The sequence below is a fragment of the Pelodiscus sinensis genome, chromosome 9, assembly GCF_049634645.1.
Source record: "Pelodiscus sinensis isolate JC-2024 chromosome 9, ASM4963464v1, whole genome shotgun sequence".
NCBI lineage: Eukaryota > Metazoa > Chordata > Testudines > Trionychidae > Pelodiscus > Pelodiscus sinensis.
In genome coordinates this window covers 38,920,367-38,936,821 of record NC_134719.1, presented here as the reverse complement: position 1 = coordinate 38,936,821, position 16,455 = coordinate 38,920,367, and positions in this window count along the sequence as shown.

Genomic DNA, 16,455 nt, shown 5'->3' with positions numbered 1-16,455 from the left:
AAATTGAAGTGTCATTAGAGGAGGTTTTGGAATTAATTGATAAACTTAACAGTAACAAGTCACCGAGACCAGATGGCATTCACCCAAAAGTTCTGAAAGAACTCAAATGTGAAATTGTGGAACTATTAACTATGGTTTGTAACCTATCCTTTAAATCAGCTTCTGTACCCAGTGACTGGAAGATAGCTAATGTAACGGCAATATTTAAAAAGGGCTCTACGGGTGATCCCGGCAATTACAGACTGGTAAGTCTAATGTCAGAACCGGGCTAATTAGTTGAAACAATAATAAAGAATAAAATTGTCAGACACATAAAAGAACGTAATTTGTTGGGCAAAAGTCAACATAGTTTCTGTAAAGGGAAATCATGTCTTACTAATCTACTAGGGTATGTCTAAACTGCAAAGTTAATTCAAAATAACAGCCGCTATTTCAAATGAACTTTAATAGCGTCTATACATGCAAACCGCTATTTCGAAATTAATTCAAAAAAGCAGAGTACTTAATTCTAATTTGGTAAACCACATTCTACGAGGAGTAACGTCAAATTCGAAATAGCTAATTTGAAATAAGTGCTGTGTAGACGCTTAATTCAAATTAGCTGGCTTCCAGCCCTGGGCCAAACCAGGAAAACTCCTCTCCTCTCCCCCAGCCCCGGAGCCCTTAAAGGGGTAGACTCTGGCCAGACGGCATGTGCCAGATCCAGGTCTGCCAGCAGTCTCTGCCCCGACCCAGTGGCCCCACCATGAGCCAGGAAGCCAGTGCCAGCCAGCCATCCCCTGCCCAGTCCCCCAGCACCCAGGAGCCAGCCAGGGGTCGTAGACACTGGTTTTAAATCAAATGAGAAAGCATCTTAAAATAAGCTAACATGGCCCTTTCCCGGCCCACACGACAGTGTAAAAGTTTAGGTAACCTCAGGTGCAATAGGAAAACTATTAGACAGCAAAGAGGAGGGAAGGAAAGGCCTTGGGAAGAAAGAAGATTGTAAATCTTATCTGGATTAAGACTGAAAATAAGGTCAGTAGCTGAAGTCAGTAATTGGCAATGATGTTAAAGGGTATAAAAAGTAAACTCTTACAGGGTCCATTACGAATACTTGCCTGACCACACTAGAGCTGACCAATATGGGTTGAAGCACCCCTGGATTTAGCCCAAAAGTATCTTGAGCAAATACTTATAAATGTATTGTTACTGTTTGGATGTAGCAAACTGCTTATTATTTAGTTTTATTAGATATGTGTAGAGCAATTGTATAAGGGCCTTTGGATTTAATATAGAAATTTATGGTTAGTGTTTAGTGGTTCCCCATATTGATATTAATAAATTCAAATAAGATTAATAATTCCAACCCCTTGAAAATCAGCCAATTGGTTTGGGATCAATATAGTGATGATATTGCAGCTTCATTCCATGTTTCTCCAAAAGCCTCCTATTCATTCTGAAATTAAAATCACCATTGCAGAAGATATCGCCATGGGAAAATCTAAATATATCTGCCAAAGTATCTGAATTTATTGGACTTGTGACACACTTTCAAGGCCCAGTAATTTACCACTAAGGCTGTCTCTAAACTGCAGGGTTTTTTCAAAAAAAGTAGCCTTTTTTCGAAAAAACTTCACCTGTGTCTAGACTACAGCTGCATTCTTTCAAAATTAAATCGAAAGAACGCGGCTTTTCTTTCGACAGCGGTACTCCTCATTTCACGAGGAAGAACGCCTTTTTTCGAAAGTACTCTTTTGAAAAAAGGCACTCTTGAATGCAAACAGGACTTTTTCGAAAGAGAGAATCCAGACTGCCTGGGTGCTCTCTTTCGAAAAAGCGGCTTGCTTTTTCGAAAGTACTGCTTGCAGTCTAGATGCTCTTTTTCGAAAGAGGCTTTTTCAAAAGTATCTTTCGAAAAAGCCTCTTTTGAAGGAGGCTTGCAGTCTAGACGTAGCCTAAGAGTCAAAAGCTCTGCCCAGTGGTCCCATGAAAGAAACTCCTACTCTTTGAAAGGAAATGGTTTTAATAGGCCTGGGTACAAGGGTAGCTTTCTTATGTTTCATGGCTTCCCCACTCCTCTGGCTTGCATGACAGGCAGTAATACCCTGTTTACACTGAAATGTCCAAAAGAAATTCTTAACAATCTGGGCTCAAAGTCTTTTACCTCATGTGCCCAGTAATAGGGATAGTCACGGTAATATTTAGCAATTGTTCTCTATGGCTGTGTCTACACTGGACACTTATTCCAGAAAATCAGCCGCTTTTCCGGAATAACTTGCCAGCTGTCTACACTGGCCCCTTGAATTTCCGGAAAAGCACTGACGATCTACTGTAAAATCATCAGTGCTTTTCCGGAAAAACTATGCTGCTCCCGTTCGGGCAAAAATCCTTTTCCAGAAAACTGTTCCGGAAAAGGGCCAGTGTAGACAGCACAGATTTCTTTTCCGCAAAAAAGCCCCGATCGTGAAAATGACGATCGGGGCTTTTTTGCGGAAAAGCGCCTCTAGAATGGCCACAGACGCTTTTCCGGAAAAAGTGCTTTTCCGGAAAAGCATCCTGCCAATCTAGACGCACTTTTTCCGGAAATACTTATAACGGAAAACTGTTCCGTTTTAAGCATTTCCGGAAAAGGATGCCAGTGTAGAAGTAGCCTATAAGTCTGAGGTATACGGTTGTGGATTATCCTTTTACTCCTCCCCTGTCTTTCCTGGTGTATACATTTACCCAGTTAATAGTGTCATCATGACTCAGGGTATGTCTACACTACAGCGCTAATTCGAACTAAGCTAATTCGAACTAACGCATCCAGACTAAAAAACTAGTTCGAATTAGCGTTTTGCTAATTCGAACTTGCATGTCCACATTAAGTGGACCCTGAACCAGGGTTAAGGATGGCCGGAAGCAGTGCCGGCAGGGCATCAGATGAGGACTTAGAGCGTGGAGCTGCTGCCTCAGGCTAGCCGAGGGCTGTGCTCAAAGGGACCTGACCCCCACCCCGGACAGACAGCTCTCAGGGGTGCCCCGCTTGCAAAGCAGTCCTGTCTTGGAGTGCCCTGAGTGCCCACACTGTGCACATCACAGCACTCGGCCATCAGACCGGCTGCACTTGCCGCAGGCTGCCATCTGGGGAGAGCGGGCAATTGGGGGGGCTGCAGGAAAGCTTCCACCCCCAGAAGCCCGCAGAGCCAGCCCAGTCCTCCCCATCGGGGGCTCGTACCCCATTCCTCCCTCACCTCCTTCCACTTACCCTTCCCTAGCCCCCCTTCCTGATGTACAAAATAAAGAAAACGTGTGGTCAAAAATAGAATCTCTTTATTGAACAAAACTCGGGGAGACTGGGAAAAGGAGGTGGGAGAGGGGAAGAGAGAGCGTGGGAGAGGGGAGGGCAACTACAATGATCAGAGGTTTGGAACAGGTCCCATATGAAGAGAGGCTAAAGAGACTGGGACTTTTCAGTTTAGAAAAGAGGAGACTGAGGGGGGATAGGATAGAGATCTATAAAAGCATGAGTGGGGTGGAGAGGGTGCATACAGAAAAGTTCTTCATTAGTTCCCATAATAGAAGGACTAGAGGACACCAAAGGAAAGGAATGGGTAGCAGGCTTCAAACTAATAACAGAAAGTTCTTCTTCACAAAGCAAATAGTCAACCTGTGGAACTCCTTGCTGCAGGAGGCTGTGAAGGCTAGAACTAGAACAGAGTTTAAAGGGAAGTGAGATCAAGTCATGGAGGTTGGGTCCATGGAGTGGTATTACCCAGGGGGTAGGAGTGGTGTTCCTGCCTGAAGTTTGTGGAAGGCTGGAGAGGGATGGCACGAGACAAATGGCTTGGTCACTGTCTTTGGTCCATCTCCTCCAGGGTCCCTAGGGTTGGCCGCTGTCGGCAGACAGGCTTCTGGGCTAGATGGACCTTTGGTCTGACCCAGGACGGCCATTCTAAGCTCAGGGCTCAGGGTCGGGGGTCTCAGTGGACCACCTTGATTTTCATGGAAACCTGCTCCTGGGTGGCCAGGCTGGCAGCTCTCCTGCCCTAGACGGCCGCTTTCCTGTGCCTAGTGTGGAGGTTGTGGACGAGGTCCACGATGTCTGCACTGGACCAGGCGGGTGCCCGCCTCTTGCGGTCCTGGGCAAGCTCCTGGGAGCCGCCAGCCTGGTCCCGGGAAGAGGGGAAGGGCTGGGGGGCATCGGGTGGCTGGCTCGAGCCGTGCCGGGTGCAGGCCCTTAATTCGAACTAGTAAGTTCGAACTAGGCTTAGTCCTCATGGAATGAGGTTTATCTAGTTCGAACTAAGCGCTCCGCTAGTTCAAATTAAGTTCGAACTAGCGGAGTGCTAGTGTAGCGCCTATCAAAGTTAATTCGAACTAACGTCCGTTAGTTCGAATTAACTTTGTAGTGTAGACATACCCTCAGAGTCTAAGATCACTTAATAGCATGTTTTATGTTCTTGAGGCCTCAAGAAATGTGGCATGGTATTTCTGGATGCTATACTCCACCTGCTACTAAATGGTCAGAATGCTGCACTAAATGAGCACAATCCTGCTCCTTCAGTACACGGACACACAAGCCCATGACCCTTCATCCTGCAAAACATATAGAATTCTCTCCGGTTCTGTTATGGGCCTGCTTGAAAGACAGCTTCTTTAATGTATGCTGTTGGACAAGCCCGGACTATCCAGATTAGACATGCAAATGCGGAATCTGGGTGTTCCTCAGATTTTATCATGGGCCTGGCTGGTGCACGTCACAAGTTTCTCTGCTCTCTTGTTTACTCTCCAGACTGAATCCATAATCTCACCGTTTCTGGGTCTTTTCTTTGTGCCCCATCTCCCAGAGTCAAGCAGTTATGTGAGAGCCTCGGCTTTCATTTTTAAAGCCAGGAAGTTTCTAGCCCTCATGCTTGCAAAGACAAGTCAGACAATGTGACCTGTGGCAACCTCAAAGGCTCAGAAACCAGAAGGCAAAGAAAAAGAACTCGAACTTTGATATTGTTTTTTTAAAATCTCATGACTTTTGAATGATTGTGTTGGGCAACACGGCAACTAGTCCTGCGGTTGTGGTGATTAGAAAAGGAAAGAGTGTTCTCAGCTGTGGAACTCAATGCCAACAGAGATGAGGCTGAGTGAGAGGTCTTGCTACCCCGGCTTTATTCATCAGGCCTGCTCCTAGAATACGAGCCATTACATTGCTGCAAACTGCCAATGGTACTCCTGGGAATAACTGCCTGGATTTAATTTCTCCGAAGTAAACAGCTTTTATTCAAGGGAGAAAGTGAAAGAACTTGTCCCTCTCCTAACGTTACATAATAGTGCCTTGTGACGGGCCGACCCCGTCACTTGTGCCAGGTCCGGGCGTGCTGGAGGCTTGCGCTGCGAGCAGGGAGCCGGGGAAGCGCCGGCTGTACTGCCATGCATGCACGGCAAGCCAGCGGCTGCTTTTAAGCGCGGCACCAGTGCACCTGGGCGAGGGGACACACCCGCAGGGCGGAGAGCGAGGCGGGGGACGCGGAGGGGAGAAGGAGGAGGACGCCGCCGGACCAGGGAGGGGTGCTGATGGCAGGCGAACCAGGGAGTGTCTCCCTGCATCGCCCAAGCAGCGGGGGGCAGGCAGGAAGCAGGAGCGGAGCACCCCTGCCCAGACTGACGGGGCTCCGGACTGCTGAGGATCAGCCAAGAGACTCCCGCCAGGAAGCCCACGGAAGCCGCCCGAAGCTCGGAAGAAGCCCTCAGATGGAAGAGGTACCCAGCGCTCCTTCCCATGTAGGGTGCAAGGCCGTGATGGTGACTCCCCTCGCGGAACCGAAAGGGACCCCACGACGCCGAAATAGTCTATAGAGGGAGGGGCCCCAGGGCATAAGTAGGAGGGTGCGAGTCCTACCGGAACCCCCCGGTACGGGAGAACCCTACTACGCCCTATTGGCCTACAGCAAACGGACAGAGAGTAGGGGAGGGCCCCTCCATGAACTGAATGCGGGCCCACCCTACCCCACACTCCTGCGGGGTTAAGAGGGAGGGGGGTGGTTAACCCCATGACAGATGGTGGAGAATGTGGGCACAGACCCACACCCCGGCAGAGGGGAGCGTGAGTAACCGATAGTGACAAAGGAGGAATGGAGGCAAAACAGTTGTTAGAGTGGCTGGCAGAGCAGCAGTGCCAAAACCACCTACTTCAAAGTAGGAATAAGAGATTCTCCGGAATAGGGCTTTATTCCCGAGGATCGGGCCAGTCTAGACGCTTTTTTCCAGCTTTTCCCCAAGCCAGAAAAAAGCGGCGGACATCTTTATTTAAATCCCGCGGCGGATATTTAAATCCCCCGTGGATTTCCCTATTCTGAAGTTGAAAATTAGCATGCCCCTTTCGGAAAAGGGGCCAGTGTAGACGTAGCCGGGCCCAGGGAGATTAGAAAACCCAAGAAAGTAGTGGATGATAAAACCTCAGTGAAATGAGTTCAAAAAGAAAGAAAATTTGTAAAGAATGAGCGAAATTCAGAAGGTAGAAAATCTTGCTTGAAATGTTATTATAAAATTGATTAAATTAACAAAGTACAAATAAAAACAGAATTCAAGAGAAAAGATACTGAACTGAGGATTGCAGTAGATCTTATCTCTGGAACCATCAAAGCCCACATTCCTAAAAATGAAGCTTAGAAACTAGTAATGACATCGGCAGAACAGTAATGAGTGGAGTTACCTACTCCACCTAAGAAGATTTCTCAGGGTATGTCTACACTACCCCCCTAGTTCGAACTAGGGGGTTAATGTAGTCATACAGAGTTGCAAATGAAGCCCGGGATTTGAATTTCCCGGGCTTCATCTGCATAAAGCCGTCCAGCGCCATTTTTAAATGCCGGCTAGTTCGGACTGCGTGCCGCGCGGCTACACGTGGCACGAACTAGCTAGTTCGGATTAGGCTTCCTAATCCGAACTAGCTGTACACCTCGTTCCATGAGGCATACAGCTAGTTCAGATAGGAAGCCTAATCCGAACTAGCTAGTTCGTGCTGCGTGTAGCCGCGCGGCACGCAGTCCGAACTAGCCGGCATTTAAAAATGGCGGCGCCTGGCTTTATGCAAATGAAGCCCGGGAAATTCAAATCCCGGGCTTCATTTGCAACTCCGGTTGCCTACATTACCACCCTAGTTCGAACTAGAGTGGTAGTGTAGACATACCCAAATGGAATAGCAGAGGTGTGACAATGTTTCCAGTTGCCAGGAACCACCTTATTCAACTAGGCTGTGAAAAGAAAAGTTGGGTGTTGCAGGCTTCAATAATACCTGTTATTTTTCTGTTGGTTGTCAGACTATTTTGCAATCTCTTATGAGATATCAACTCAGCATTTTAAGGGTTTTGCACAGTGAAAGCACTTTTCTTCTTTTTCTGCTTCTCATCCATGTCACGTTCTGCTATTTCCAAAAGAGGGTTCCTCATAAAGAGCTCGGAAGTTGTACAAGAGCAGGAAGTGTACTGAGAAAAGGCCTGGGGAGAAAGGCTATGGAGGTTTACTGGGAAATAAGGGTGGAACTAATCAAAAGGTAGCACCATAAAACAATATACAATGCACATGTTCTCTGTTGAGAAATTACCAAATGTGACTTATGTAACTCAAAGAACAGAATGTGTACTCTAATCAGCTACACAGCTGAATTAGAACCACGTCTATTTCCAAATAGCCATCATCTCAGAGGGCACAGCAGTAGAAAGGATGACTGGGTGTCTTTGCCAATTCATTTACATATTTGAGAAATTATGAATGATTTACATTAGAATAATGATTATGGGGTCACCCCAGGAGTTGTTGCTACAAAGAAGCATCCAATGGGATTAAATAAATCTGGCTATACATACTTTGCACAGATTATGTCATAGATGCTCCCATAAACTTTAGTAGTGCCCAGAAAAGGCAGAATTTACTAAGGATATGTCTACACTGCATTACTCTTTCGAGAAAGGAATGCAAATGCATCTGAGTGAAATTGCAAATGAAGCACGGATTTGAATTTCCTGCGCTTCATTCGCATAATCACATCCGGGCGCTATTTCAAAATATTCCATTTCGAAAAAAGAAACGCTGTGTAGATGCGGTTATTTAGAAAGAAAACTCTCCTTTCTAAATAACCCTTACTCCTTATAAAATGGATGACGTCTAGACTACATCCCTCTGTCAGCAGAGGGACGTAAATGCAGCACTTTGAAAGTGCAAATGAAGCCGGGATTTAAATATCCCACGCTTCATTTGCATAATCCCATAATGGCGCTCTTTTGAAAGATTTTGAAATTAAAACCGCAGTCTGGACGTGATTCTTTCAAAAACAGGGTGCTTTTTCAAAAGATCCTGTAAACCTTAAAAACCTCAAAAAATAAGGTTTACGGGATCTTTCAGAAAAGAGCCCCATTTTCAAAAGAACCACGTCTAGACTGCGGTTTCAATTTCGAAATACACTTTTTCAAAAGAGTGCCATTACGGGAATATGCAAATGAAGCACGGGATATTTAAATCCCAGCTTCATTTGCACTTTCGCAGTGCTTCATTTACATCCCTCTGCCAACATAGGGATGTAGTCTAGGTGTAGCCATGAGGTTTAATAACCGCGTCTAGACAGCGTTTCTTTTTTCGAAATAGGGTATTTCGAAATAGTACCCAGACGCGATTATGCAAATGAAGCACAGGAAATTCAAATCCACGCTTCATTTGCAATTTCGCTCAGCTGTATTTGCATTCCTCTCTCGAAAGAATGCAACAGTTCTGTAATTTGGTCATTTCACAGGAGAACCAAGATGGAATATTTAAAAGAGGATCCATGAGGCATTCCAGTCGTATTGTGATAACCAAGAAACTATGAAGTAACAAAATAAGACTATAGCTGTCACTGAAGATCAAGCCAATAGCTAGCAAATTTGACTTATTTGATTTAGTCCATTTCAGTGCTCAATAAACTAAAATGTAGTTGAACTTTTGAAACTGAACTTTTGTAATTTAAATAATGTTGATTCACAACTGATTTACAGGCAGTCCCCAGGTTACATCAATCTGATTTACGTCGGATCCCTAGTTACAAACGGGGGGGGGTGGCGCAGCTAGTGCGGGGTGCCTCCCCCACTGTCACCACCTCCGGCGGCGCGGGGGGCACTTCCCCCCAGCAGACCAGGGAGACACAGAGCTAGCGCCCCCCCCCCCCCAGCAGACCAGGGAGACACGGAGCAGCTTTTCTCGCCGCGGAGGACGCGGGTCTGCTGGGGGGAACAAGACACCAGCCAAAAGGGGGCACCCCAGAGCGGAAAAATTAATTTCCTAGGGAACAGCAGGAGCAGCAGGCAGTGAGACCCGTTGTGTTACAGTCCCCACCTTGGGAGCAACAGCTCTTTCCCTCTTCAGCACTAGAGCTGCAAGTATCTTGTTAGCGTCACGTGAAATTAACAAGTCCCTTCCAGCCTGGCAGAGGTGAAGCTGAAAAATTCCCCAGTGATGTGGGTGGGGAGGAGCAGGACAGAAGGGAAGAGGGGATAAGCCCCAACCCCACACCCTGGCTGGAGTGGAGCAGGGTAAGCCCCGAGGGGATGGGTCTGGTTGCAAAGTGGGTGAGTGGACAATGAGGACCCACCTGTGGCTAAACTCCTGTTCCCAACACAGAATTTTTCTTTAAAATTAATCCTGTGGATAAATTCACACCCACACTTCACAGGAAGGGATTTCCATTTTCTGCTCAGCAGAATACAACAACAGCTTTGATTGTATCAATATTTCACTGTGCTCTCCAATGACTATTGATTACACTTAATACCCATTTCACTGAACCATCTGTAGCAAATTCTATTTGGAACAGTGATATGCACTGAATAATCCTTTTTTAGTTATAAAAAACAAAGATTCTGACTATTAAATGAATAACAGGGATCTTTCAGGTACCCCAAAAGGAAGATTTGGATATAGCATGAAACACTGAAACTTATGATCAATTTTTAATTAAAATATCAACCAAAAAAACCTTCATATCAAAACAGTATGTGTTTTTCTTAGAATAAGGAAGTTGTATGAGAATCAGGGTCTTTTCTACCTAACTCCAGCTCCCCGTCTCTCCCCAAAATATGTACCAGTTCCGACTTACATACAAATTCAACTTAAGAACAAACCTACAGTCCCTATCTTGTACGTAACCCGGGGACTGCCTGTATTACATTTTGAGATTATTTATAGCTAACAAATTGCATATAATTTAATTTTAGCTTCAAATTTCCAGTGATCATCTGTTTACACCTCTGTTAAGAAACCATGATAATTTAAACGTGTGTCCTTGAAACTCTATACCCATAAAAAGTCTGGCCGGTTCTCAACCCTGTATGCAAACTCAGGAGGAAAGAAAGAGAAAGAAATCTCAGATGTTTGGAAATTTGGCACCTGCATGACTAAGTATTTGAAAAAGGAGCAGTTAGACTAATGTGCACACAAACCTCCTCTGAGAATTAATAACTCTGCAACTTAAAAATATACTCAAAAGTCAATGGGATTTACATGACTAGTTGTGTGTTATGAGCTTAATCGGCTTAGGCTATTTTGAAAATCCAGCCAGGTGCCCAACCACATATTTGGATGACTAAATACCTTTAAAAACATGGCCCTTATAATTAGTCACTCCCAGACCTATATGCTTATGGTTGGCTCTTCCTCCTTTGTGAGCTGGAAAATGAAGTGGAACTGCTGAACAATAGCAGTATCCTTTAGTTGAAATATGCCTCTTATGTATGCAAAAGAGAATCTGCTGCATGAGCTCTGTGACCTTCCAGGAACTATTATAATTTGCCTTTGAAATCATTGTAAAATAAGTTCTGGTCATTTCCTGGCTGATTCTGTATTGGTCTGACATAAAAAAGTCCACCCTCCCCTCAAAAAAAAAAAAAAAAAAAAAAAAGAAAAAGAAAAAAAAAAGATACTAAAGATACTATGGGCCAGACTGAGCCATTCATTTTTAGGTTAAATAGTACCTTACTCTACAAATAGCCCCTTTGATTTAAATGTAGCCTTATACATATATTTCAAGTACACTAAAGGAAAGTGTTATGTGAAGTTATTAGCTACTAAACAAGAAACTCATTATACAGTCTCCTCAGTCACCTCTACACAAGCCAAAAAGCTTTTTTTAGTGAAGTAGAACAGGAGTGTGTTGCACGTCTGTTAAAGAAAAATTGGCAAATGATGCAGTTTGGGTAGATGTTTAGCCATAACAATGCTTGTTGAAGCTTCAGCAAATTTTCAGCATGTAGGAAAAGCTGCACTGAAATAACAGCGAATGAACAAATGATGCTGCATTGTCTGACCTTTTCTATTTCAGCTTACAGCTGCATTCACTTAGAAAGATTCTACATGATTTCACGCAGGACTTTTCTGCAAATTGCCCACAAAATATGTTGTTTTCATTAAGTCAGCTTAAAAAATCCACCATATTGTCTAGCCATTTTTTTCACCTGAAAAACTGTTTCTTGTGCATTTCTCTCCTTCTCTTGGTCCTTATTTGTTTAACTGTGTACTATTTAACTCCGCAGACTGCTTTGGGATAAAGAATTGTATGGCTATACAGAAAAGTTCTGTCATGTTGCATTGCTGAGCTCTATGTTTGCCTTAAACTCTTGTTTCTTTCCACCATTCTTACCTGCCAAGTCACACATATTTTCTACGTAAAGTACAAAGCCTCCTTAGAAATCACGTAGCTAAACAGTGAGCCTTCTGTCTGTTGTCCGTTTCCCTTTTCTGCCACTACATTACTCCCTTTTAAGTGGCCCACTTGGGTAGCTGAACAGCTAGAAACATAAGACACAAGAATGATTTGAAGCACCGAGTGAACCATACATCTAAATGAATGCTGTATGTTGTTCCTTCTGTAAAGGAATCATTCCAACCTTTGCATGCTAATATATTTATTTAGCAAAAAATGATTGCTTCTGGAAAGGGTCAATTAATAAATGAAGGATTCTAGAACAAGCTTCCAGTAGAAATGTTTAAACTTTCGGTATCCTCAAAGAAACAGATTTCAGTAGAACAGACTGAATAATAGGACTGGAAAAATAATAAAACACATATTTACCCTAAAAACATGACAAAAGTATTAAGCATCTAGAGAGATTGTTTAGTGTCTCTGTTAATACAGTTTTTTTCTGACATGCTTGCTGTGCTTGACATAAAATTAGGAATGGGAGAATCATTAATAATACATCACTTAATTAAAGCCATCCCTTGTTTTGAAGAGAGATACAAAGGAAGCGAGGTAATAGCTTTTACTGAGCAATATAGAGCTCTTCTTCTCATCTGGTGAAGGAAACTGAGCTAAAAACAAGTTAGGACAGATTGTTAAGCAGAAGGAGTAACACATGTTGGAGGTGGTCACTTGAAATGAAGTGGGAAATTAGGAATTAGATATTATGCATGGACTCCAGTTGCTCACTTTGTTTTAAGTGACTGCCTTCAAGCTCCAACATGTGTTACCCCTTCTATTTAACAATTTGTATCATCTTGCATTTAGCTCACACACTCTGTTTCTTTCCCCAGAGCTCTGTCTACCTCTAACACACATACTGTCCACATCTGAAGTTGGTCCACTCAACCCTGTTTCTCTTGTATTCTGGGTCCAACACAACTACAATGACACTGTAAATTGTTTCTTTTAGTATGTTAGAAATTGGAGAATTCTCACCTATTACTGAAGTTTGTTTCCTCTTTTATGTATGGAGGGAGAACAATTCATACATATTTAAATGTTCCAACATACAAAATTTCTTAAAGTTCCAACCACCCCTAGAGAAGGTGGAAACAAGCTTAAGCCACCTTTGGGTCTTCAATAAAAGTCTGCTCTTGATCATTGTCTGGAAAAAAGGAATTATGTCTACTACATCCCAAATTTGGTCTACACAAAAATACGATTCTGGTTATAGGGCTGGTTGAAAATTCTACAAGAACATAAGAATGATCAGACCAAAGGTCCTTGTAGCCCAGCATCCTGTCTTCAAACTGGGAATCAGAATCCTAGGGCTGGAAGAGACCGCAGGAGATCATCGAGTCCAGCCCCTGACCAAAGCAGGACCAATCCCAACTAAATCATCCCAGCCAGGGCTTTGTCAGTTGATAGGGGTCAATGCCAGACTCCCCAGAGGGAATAAACAAAACAGGCAATCCTTAAGTGATTCATTCCCTGTTGCCCATTGCCAGCTTCTAGCAAACAGAGGCTAGGGACACCATTCCTGCTCATCCTGGCTGATAGTCACAGAGGGTATGTCTACACTACCACCCTAGTTTGAACTAGGGTGGTAATGTAGTCAACCGGAGTTGCAAATGAAGCCCGGGATTTGAATTTCCCAGGCTTCATTTGCATGTTGCCGGGCGCCGCCATTTTTAAATGTCCACTAGTTCGGACTCTGTGCCCTGTGGCTACACGCGGCACGAACTAGGTAGTTCGGACTAGGCTTCTTATTTCGAACTACCGTTACTCCTCATTCCACGAACTAGGTAGTTCGTGTCGCGTGTAGCCGCGGGGCACGGAGTCCGAACTAGCGGACATTTAAAAATGGCGGCGCCCGGCAACATGCAAATGAAGCCCAGGAAATTCAAATCCCGGGCTTCATTTGCAACTCCGGTTGACTACATTACCACCCTAGTTCGAACTAGGGTGGTAGTGTAGACATAACCAGATAGACTTATCTTCTATGAATTTACCTAGTTCTTTTTTGAACCCTTTTATAGTCTTGGACTACACAACATTCTCTGGCAGGGAGTTCCACAAGTTGATTGTTTTCTTTGAAGAAATACTTCCTTTTTTTGTTGTTTGAAATCTGCTGACTATTAATTTCATGTGTTAACCCTAGTTCTTGTGCTATGAGGAGTTCATAGCACTTCCTTATTTACCATGATTTTATAGACCGCACCTAGATTTCCACCTAAATTGTTTTTAGCAACACATGTTTGAACTAAAAGCGTTGGCTTTCTCCAGAAAAGTGCCACGTTTTTTGAAAAAAATGAAGACTATATATTTTTTTTGGCAGTAATTCAAAATTTTCAGGTCCAAAATTTGGTTTTCAGTTACAAAATTTATTTTTCATTAAGTGAAAAAAATATGGAAAACATCCATTTTCTAATTAGATCTAATAACGATCAAACCAACACATAAATAAATTAATAGACTGAGGCAGTGAGACACTTCCTGTATTAAGTTGATTGGTCTGTTCGTTTTACAGTAATTTAGATTAAGGCTTGTCTGACTCCCTGTTTGATAATACATTTAATCAAAGAGTTTTCACCAGTGACCTCAGGGTAAGACAAATTACTACTTACCAAAGTGCAGACTTAAAACAAGTCTCTGATTTGGAAGAAACTTTTTACTCTGTTTCTTTCTCAGGTTTCTGCCTCTCTTCCCAATTTTCAGTCTCTTATGAGGCAAACTCACCACTCTCTTAGGCTGAAGACTGTAATTTCCTGTGGTCTTACCCTCTTGCTAACAAACAACACTGGTCAATGAAATTAAAATAATTCAGAAGCATAAAATTCATATTGTGCAGCTGTGATGTAAATCTTGGATTTAAAGAGCATGTCTGGCCCCAGAAGATCCCAGTCACTCATACCTGTTGCATATTCTCACCATAGAGGCCCAAGTCAAAAGGGAATGACGCAGCCTAGCCAGAGTGGGCAGAGCAAGGGAGCAGTCTTGTGCTGGTAGCTTATACAGAGAGGCCATAGGCATGTCATAGTGCCTGGAGGAAACTTTGATGCAGAGCTACCAAAAGCTAGGAGCCTCGGAATGAGGGACTGAGATTGAAGACAAAGAGCCTCCAGGTCCCTGTTACCTAACAATCCCTTGTGAGTCCAGAAATCGTCCCTAGTTGTGTCTTTGGAGAATGCAGTAGGAGGTGAACCCCCCCCCCCCGGCTGCATATCTGAATAGCTATTCACAGAGCCCTGGGCTGAAACCTAGTGGAGAAGGGAGCCTCCAGGTTCCCCTGCCTCTGGTTGCAGACTCTACTGGTGGGTGATGCAGCCAGGCTTAGACACTGAATTCCCGACAACAGGTCACAATGCTGGGAGTAAAATCCCCCCCATAAAATAGGACCCTTGGACAACCTCTTTCAGATTGATGGAGCTGATTTTGCTAGCCACACTTCTGACTCACATTGTAATACCTCTTGAAATGTGACCCCAGTTAAGTGTGGGGGAGTCTATGCTCTAGATCTTACGGAGGGCAATTCAGTAAAGCAGGTTTTATCTCACTCCTCATTATGTTGTTTTTACTATGATCAACACAGGTAGCGGTCAGTACAGTTGCATTTGGACATTAGCGTAGCAAAGACCTTGGAGAACAGGTGACATGATTTGGCAGAAGAGAGGAACGGAGCTTGGCAAATGTTGTTTCAAGTGCAAAGGGCATTGTGGAGGAAGCTGTGGCATCAGAAGAGGGTGGACGTGACAAAAGAGTTTAGATGGAGTGCAGGGAGTGGGAGAAGGAAAGGGGTGTAGGAAGAAATGAGATCTGATGCATAGGAAAAGTGGAATTACACCCGAGGTATAAGAATAATGGTTAGGACAGAGGTGGGCAATAATTTTTGACCAGGGACAACTCCAAGATTTTGGAAAGTGGTCAAGGGCCGCACTCTTCCATGATATTAATGGAAAGGGTTTCTGGCCAGAAACCGGCCAATGGGATTGTGCTGGGGGCTGGAATTGTGCTGGGGGAGCTCCTCTGGGATCACAGTTTTTAAAGAGAAATGGCCCTACATCTCCTTTTTCAAGTGGTGTGCAAGGCTGAGGGGCAAGCACAGGCATCTGCCTGGGACTCCCCACAGTGTTCATGGGCCGGATTGGGTGGCTTATCGTGTCGAATCCGGCCTGTAGGCCGTATTTTACCCAAGCCTGGGAGAGAAGCTTAAGTTGTACATACACTTCCTCAACCAGAATATATTTAATATGACATTTCTTTCCAAAAACCCTCATCCAGGCTCTTCTGCTCTCTCCTCCATCCTAAGTGAGTATCAGGAAGGCCATTAATGAATGGGTTCATTTATGGCCTGCCTGATACTCACTTAGGAGCTGCATGTTCCCATGGATTATAAAGGAGCAAAGATCAGCTTTCTTGCCAGTCACTCAGATCACACCAACCCCCTGCTGAATCTCTCAACTGATGCTATTTTTCTGCTCTGTAACCAGTTCGAGCTTCTTGTCTTCACATTAAAGGTCCTTTAAAGCTCTGCTCCTCCCAGCATGTCTACTCTTGACTCTGACTGTGTCACACCCAAGGCCAACTGCGACCACCTCTCTCACATCGGTCTTCACCCTCCTTCCCCAGCCCTCTTCCCTCTCTAAGCCACTGACCTACCCTTCTTTAAACCCCTGCCCAAGACACACTTCTCTTATCATTCCCACAAAAAAATCTGCCAGGAAACTTTGGGGAGACTTGTGCGTGGGATGGACACGTACACATTTATCCAAATTTGAATAGTCCTTCTTATTCTC